The 7500-nt window shown below is 45.1% G+C and overlaps 1 protein-coding gene across 1 annotated transcript in view; it reads left to right on the forward strand.

The window, feature by feature from the left end:
• The first annotated feature begins 109 nt into the window (after positions 1–109).
• The window catches only part of dop1b (DOP1 leucine zipper like protein B), a 127941-nt gene continuing 120550 nt past the window's right edge, over positions 110–7500 (forward strand). The window contains exon 1 of the mRNA XM_076264493.1: positions 110–387. The gene's annotated coding sequence lies outside the window, so the exon portion shown is untranslated. The remainder of the gene's footprint in view (positions 388–7500) is intronic.

Here is a 7500-nt window from a genome sequence, read left to right on the forward strand (position 1 = left end):
AACAAACAGTCTGATTCTCACACAACGCGCCCCCGCAAGGCTGAATACTTGTGCCGCTCTCATCGCCCATCAGGAAGTGTTCAGGTCAGTGTCCCTCTCTTGGACGGAATCAGCTGAGTGTTTACTGGACAGTGCATCACATTTTCAGGGACAGCAGAAGACATGATCGAAGTACCGAGGTTTCACGGTAGAAAAGTGTTGCAGTTCATTTGATTGTGATTCTTTTGCAATCCTACTACTTGTAACGGTGGATGCACTGTCAGATTTGGCAATCGGAAAGTTATTCATCCCTCGGCGAAGAATATTGATACAACCGAGAGAGCAAGATCATACCTTAATTAATTGCCTTATTCGAGATAATCGGGCCATCTCATCTCATCGCTGTTGGTAAGTCTTGTGTGTAGCCTATGCGCGTGTGTGCTAAACACCCATGACTAGTCGCGAAAATAATAATGCGTTTGGCGCGTTCATTACGGATGATCATTTTCTTCATTTTTATGACAGAATTATTTGGCATCGTTTAAAGCACCTGAATAACCTGCAGTGTCATAGCAAGCACATCAGCTGACTGGCAAACAGATATCACACCTTTACAACTATGTTTGTGCATTGGCGTGTGTAATGTCTCTCTTGATGTAATACATTGCACAGTAGCCTTGGTTACTAATATTTAATATAACGATGTCTCCGCGTAAGACTTTGGACGTGCATGAAACATAGACAGGGGCTATGCACCGTGACGTAACCGTAGCTAGGCTACTGTACGGTTACGGTTGGGTTCTCCTTTGATTGCAGCGGGTGTTGCCTCGTGCTTCCAGCTGATGGATGAACGGCAAAAACAAAGAGGCTCGTTTATGGCTTAGAATAGTGTTGTGTTTCTGTCAGGGAGGTCCGCTTCCTCTTTGAATTTTGCTCAAATGTGTCTTCACGCCTCCCTCGCTGTCTCTCACGCACACATCTTTCCTTTTGTCTTCACACATTTTTTTCTCTCTCTCAATTTCAGTGTTGCTTTATTAGACTGTAGGTGTAGCCTACAGTGTTGCCAACGTGCAAAACAAAACAGTGTAACAATCTCTCTCTCTCTCTCACTCTCACTCACACACACACACACACACACACACACATTGCTCTGCTATTCTGACAGAGAATGAGTCATGAGAATGAGGTGGCCAGTGAAGCTAAGGCGATGGTGATGGAGTAAGACAGGGGTCGGCAAATAGTGGCCCGCGGGCCAATTTTGGCCCGCCATCTATTCTATCTGGCCCGCGAGATGACGTTAATTTGCTGTTTAAATAAAAAAAAATAAAAAAAATATTTTTTTTTAACCCCATGTTTTTAAAAAGAAAAAAGGCCTACAGCAATCCATCAATTTCAAAACATTTATTGAGGTATAGATGATAGTCCTACTAAAGTGACAAAACAACAGGTGGAACATCCTTGCAGTTATCCATGACGCACAGGTCGGAACGGTATTGGCACGCGAGTGCGCGTAATCTTGTGCAAAAAAAAAAACAAAGTGTCCTGTCTCCCTCTTCCAGTGGGCAAGGTCAAAAATAGCCTATGTTTCGTTAAATTAATAGGCTTGGCATTAATAAATGCAGGCAGGCTCAACACATACCTCTGCTTCCATTCTTCTTTGTAGGTCCTGCATTCTGAATCAATTTTTCTTTTCAAGGCTTTTGACAACGACATTTTGCATCGATAACTAGCATATAGCAATGTTCAGCTAATCATTTACACGTCATCCAAAAGAATAATATTTGTACACATTAGTTACGGCAAGTTGGTAGGCAAGTCGCCTGTTTCATGAGAGACGACAGGAGATGCAGCAGGTGGCATAAAAACAGCGCACATAAGCAAATAAACGTTTTTAATGGAATTAAATTAAATGCATTTTAAAAGTTAGATGATGTTTATTTTAATATAATATAATGATTCATAATTTAAATAGTAGGCCTATAACCCCCCCCCCCCCCCCCCCCCCCCCCCCATTACAAAAGCTATGGCCCGCGATGCCATTGTCTGAAAAAAAATTGGCCCGGGTCCAAACGTAATTGCCGACCCCTGGAGTAAGAGATGTGAATTAAGTCTCTGTGGTCCCCTGTGTGCTATGGTTCTATGGGTGTAAATGAGCAGGTGTGTGTTTGCTTAATTGTACATGACGTGTGTGTGTGTGTGTGTGTGTGTGTGTGTGTGTGTGTTTAGCCTAAGTGCTGGTGTAAGCGCTGGGGCTTACATGGCCTTACTCAGTCTGCCTTCTCTTAAGCTCTGTCCTCTCCTCTCCTCTCCTCTCCTCTCCTATCCTAGCTCTGCCCTCTCCTCTCCTCTCCTATCCTAGCTCTGCCCTCTCCTCTCCTCTCCTCTCCTCTCCTATCCTAGCTCTGCCCTCTCCTCTCATCTCCTCTCCTCTCCTCTCCTATCCTAACTCTGCCCTCTCCTCTCCTCTCCTCTCCTCTCCTCTCCTCTCCTCTCCTCTCCTAGCTCTGCCCTCTCCTCTCCTCTCCTCTCCTCTCCTCTCCTATCCTAGCTCTGCCCTCTCCTCTCATCTCCTCTCCTCTCCTATCCTAACTCTGCCCTCTCCTCTCCTCTCCTCTCCTCTCCTATCCTAGCTCTGCCCTCTCCTCTCATCTCCTCTCCTCTCCTATCCTAACTCTGCCCTCTCCTCTCCTCTCCTCTCCTCTCCTCTCCTATCCTAGCTCTGCCCTCTCCTCTCATCTCCTCTCCTCTCCTCTCCTCTCCTATCCTAGCTCTGCCCTCTCCTCTCCTCTCCTCTCCTCTCCTCTCCTAACTCTGCCCTCTCCTCTCCTCTCCTCTCCTCTCCTCTCCTATCCTAACTCTGCCCTCTCCTCTCCTCTCCTCTCCTAACTCTGCCCTCTCCTCTCCTCTCCTCTCCTCTCCTCTCCTCTCCTATCCTAACTCTGCCCTCTCCTCTCCTCTCCTCTCCTCTCCCCTCCTCTCCTCTCCTCTCCTCTCCTCTCCTCTCCTCTCCTCTCCTATCCTAGCTCTGCCCATCTCTTTGGCTGCCGGTCCATTTCAGTTCCATTCAGTTCAGTACAAACCTCAGCATGCATGTATTATTGTTATTACTCCAGTGTCCAATATTGTGTGTGTGTGTGTCTGTGTGTGTGTGTGTATCCCAGAGTCCTGAGCTACTGTGAGTGACATTTGCCAAAGTCTGGCCAACTCCATTATGTAATGCAGCGTTTGAGCCGATCTCCCCCAACCTCCAGCGCTTCAGCTCTCGGCGTCTGTGCTGGCACGTGCCCCTGGGTCAGGCCGCCATGTGCGGCCTCTGTGTAGCTTTAATTTCATATGCCATGCAAGGGGACAGAGTCACACAGACAAGAGTCAGGATAGAGACACAGAGGAAAGGACTGACCCAAGCACCAGATCACACAAAAAGCCCAAAGGAGAGCCAGTAAGGTGCCACATATGAAATAAAACCTATACACAGAGGCGGCACATGGCACACACACACACACACACACACACACACACACACACACACATACACACACACACATGTATGGCCCTCTCCTGAAAGGTCACAGAGGCGTTCATATCAAAAGGTATGACTCTCCACCACTGTGTCTTGATTTGTACATTGACATCCATTTAGAAGACGCTCATCCAAACCTATACAGTACAGTGTTTCCCACAGAATTGGATTCAATTTGTGGCGGTAGCTGACTTGGACAACGGGGGGGCATCGTCTTGGTAGTGTATAGGTCTAATTGAGTGCCTGTCACTTTAAACGTTCGTGAGGGAACACTTGCAAATTGCAATTGTAACACAGTTTAAAGGCTGCTGATGTGGATGCAACTCATAACGTTTTCAACATAGTTAAAATAAAGGTTCGTACTTCTCCTTGGGACAAGCACTTTTGAATTTTGGAAAACACTTTTCCACTTACATCGGGATTTTGCAAACATTCAGTGTCAGAGTCAATAAAATGAGCCCTTCAACGAAATTGACAAACAGCTGTAAGTAGGCTAAGCATACTAAATTTGACATCCAAACAGTATTCTAACGTGAGATACCTTTGAGATACTGCTTGATTTCATAACTTAACTTAGTTTAGTCTCTTCAATGTAGCCTACTATGTTGTGATAAGATCTTAGCAGAGTTATCTTCAATGCTGCAGTTTTAAACAAATTTGCGCAGCATGGTCACGATGCTAAGCGGATTTAATAGCAATTTAGCCAGACGTCTTCTATGCAATGCTTCTATGTGGCAACAACAATCCTTCAACAATCGTGAATATTTTGTTAAATGCACATGCAGAGGAGGGGCAGCGGGCTACGAGAGAGAGCGGGGCGGGGCAAGGAAAGGCTGCGTGCGTAAAAAGCGCAGCTCAATGGCAATGCAAGGATTTGACCGTATATTTAAATTAAATTAAATTAAACATAGAATATTTATGTGTGGCGGCCTATTTTTATTTCGTGGCGCCCCGCCACAGATTAGTCAATGTATGATGCAGATTTACCAGTTTATCACTCTCTATGGTCAATGATGACAGAGTTGTACTCTGGTGATGATAAATGGTAGCCTGGATAACACCAGACCTCATCTCATTGAGATGGTGTCTGGGAACTACACATTAATTTTCTCGTATTTGAGACGTGGTTTACGAATGCTCAGAGCCCTTTATTGGGCACTACGAATGTCTATCAAATGCGTCTGTACGTAGTTCCTAGTCCTTTCGGTGTGTCGCATACTGTAGATGTTGTCATCGTCTTGCTGTCCCCCCTCCGTTCTGTGATTGGTTCCTTCGTTGAGGTGAAAATCGTGTCCATGGAATCCAGGCTGCCTAGCAGCGTGAATAAAATTGCACTGACAAAGAATATCTGCACTGCACAGAGGGTTAAGCTTAGTGTACCACTCTACTTTACTTCAGAACATGTTCTTGACGTATGTATTGCATGCGTGGGTGTGAATGTGGATAGTGTGGTAGCAGTCTTGTAGGCAGTTCATTGCATGCGTGGGTGTGAATGTGGATAGTGTGGGAGCAGTCTTGTTGGCAGTTCATTCGTCATGGGTCACATAGACATTTTCATCACCTCTGTCTCTCTCTCGCTCTCTCTCTCTCGCTCTCTCTCTCTCTCTCTCTCTCTCTCTCTCTCTCTCTCTGTGTGTGTGTGTGTTCACAGTAATATTGATCTCTTCCTGCTGCGGTGGAATGCAGGCAGTGCTGATATGATACTGAGAAATGACCTCTTTGGGCTTTAATTGACCTGATAGATTGATTGTGTGTGTGTTTGTGTGTGTGTGAGAGAGAGAGAGAGGAAAAGAGAGACACTGTATTGATTAGGGCTGACTCGGTGTGTGTGCGTGTGTGTGTGTGTGTGTGTGTGTGTGTGTGTGGCTATAAAAGGCATCGTCATATTGTCTACACTCTCCCTACAGCCATGCTCAGACAGTTTCTGCTGCAGTGAAGGTGCACTCACACACACACACACACACACACACACACACACACACACGCACACACACACATTATGTAGATTTATTATTATTATTTTTGAGCAGAGAAACATCAAAGTTCACAATGACCATGAGAATGACGCTTTTACGTTTTTCTTTGTGTCTTATTTGATTCTAACATTGCAGAAGAGAGGGCCTACTCTTACAGACAGACAGAAGAGAGGGCCTACTCTTACAGACAGGATGCTCGCTGTCCTTTCCTGAAGTGTAGGGGCGTCTATACTGCTTGATCTCAGGAAGATAATGTATCCACCTTATTCATGAGCCAACAATGAACGTCACCAATGCACTTCAGTATTTCAAAATCCGGTTTTCTATTTCGGGCTGAAGCTACGTTGTATTGATTTTAAGTGGTTTCATATGACGTTATTCTGACTAAATTCAGTGCCTGACGCATTCTGAGCCATATACAAGTGCACTTATTATATTGAGAAGAATTGAGAACACCACTCCAGAACACCACACACACACACACACTGAGAGCAGACAAATTAGCTATGCAATAGGAGCTTAAGATCTGAGCACTCAGAAATTATATGTAAGTGTGTGCGTTTCTTTGCCTGTGTGTTGCTTGGATGTTTGCTTTCACTGTGACATTTGACCTTTTGACCCTAGTGGTGTCATGGTCCAGTCAGCTGACTTATTAGGTGAGACAGTTATATATAATACCTCCATGGGTGAGACAGTTATATATAATACCTCCATGGGTGAGACAGTTATATATAATACCTCCATGGGTGAGACAGGTCTGAGGAGGGGACAGCAGAGCTGTGGAACACTAGTGGCTAGCAGCTAGCATGCTAGCAGAGCTGTGGAACACTAGTGGCTAGCAGCTAGCATAGATATATACACTAGATGTCGCCTTGACTACTGCTGTTCATTGGAACGAATGCGTCAATCGAGACGCCATCTTGCTTCAGTGATCCACTCCTCTATAATGCATTAGCGTCAATCTGGGCAAAGATCTAGCGAAAATAAAATCACCATAAATCGTCAAAATCTCAAGCAATTATCTAATTTTTTGGGTTGTTCCAACTGACAGGCATGTATTTATGGTTGAGTCTACAGAAAACTAAGTTTAAGACGATAATAAAGATACATTTTACCCGTCTAGCCCCATAGACTCCCATTCATTCTGCACTAGCTAGCGGCGGCCCCTAGAGGAACAATGAGTAAACTGCAACCAGGTTCGATACAATGAAAGTAAACAGGCTCTTCGTAGACAGTCTCTGGTTGAGGCCACATACCCCTCGTCTCGTTTACTCATGTAAGTTGTAATCTCACCAGAAGTTGCTGTAGATCTGTAGAACATTTACCTCTGCTACTACATAGGCTACGCCAGTCGTTACTTTTATAATCATGGGTCAGTGCCATGGGCAAACGAGATGTAGCTGAATTCATAAATGACAAAGCCATGAGAAAGGTGATTTTCTTACGTTTCAACAACAAAGAAGCCGATCTGCCATCATTGTGAGAAGTTCCCAAATTTGTCGCTAATCGCTAAAAAGGTTTTCTATCGCTGGGGATGGCCAAACGTCGCTAAATAGGTAACGCGCTGACAATACAGGAGAACTAGTTTAGCGATTCAGATCCCTGTACAAAGATGGCGGCGGTGTTGACGCATGCTGAGAAGCAGAAGGCGACATCTAGTGTATATATCTATGAGCAGCTAGCATGCTAGCAGAGCTGTGGAACACTAGTGGCTAGCAGCTAGCATGCTAGCAGAGCTGTGGAACACTAGTGGCTAGCAGCTAGCATGCTAGCAGAGCTGTGGAACACTAGTGGCTAGCAGCTAGCAGGCCTCTGTGGGTCAGGTACTAAACCATGTCATGTTATGTGTGTTACATGTATAAGCATATTTGTGTGTATGTCAGGATGTGGGATGTTTGATCTCGACATTGAATGTTATACTACACCTAGTTATGTTGAGGTGTGTGTGTGTGTGTGTGTGTGTGTGTGTGTGTGTGTGTGTGTGTGTGTGCGTGCGACTGTTCGCAAAAAAAAATACTGCAAACC

The sequence above is a fragment of the Alosa pseudoharengus genome, unplaced genomic scaffold (assembly GCF_046254945.1).
Source record: "Alosa pseudoharengus isolate Yale_2024_CS ecotype anadromous, Long Island Sound unplaced genomic scaffold, YU_APseudo_1.1 YU_APseudo_1.1_scf_3, whole genome shotgun sequence".
Classification (NCBI taxonomy): Eukaryota; Metazoa; Chordata; class Actinopteri; order Clupeiformes; family Clupeidae; genus Alosa; species Alosa pseudoharengus.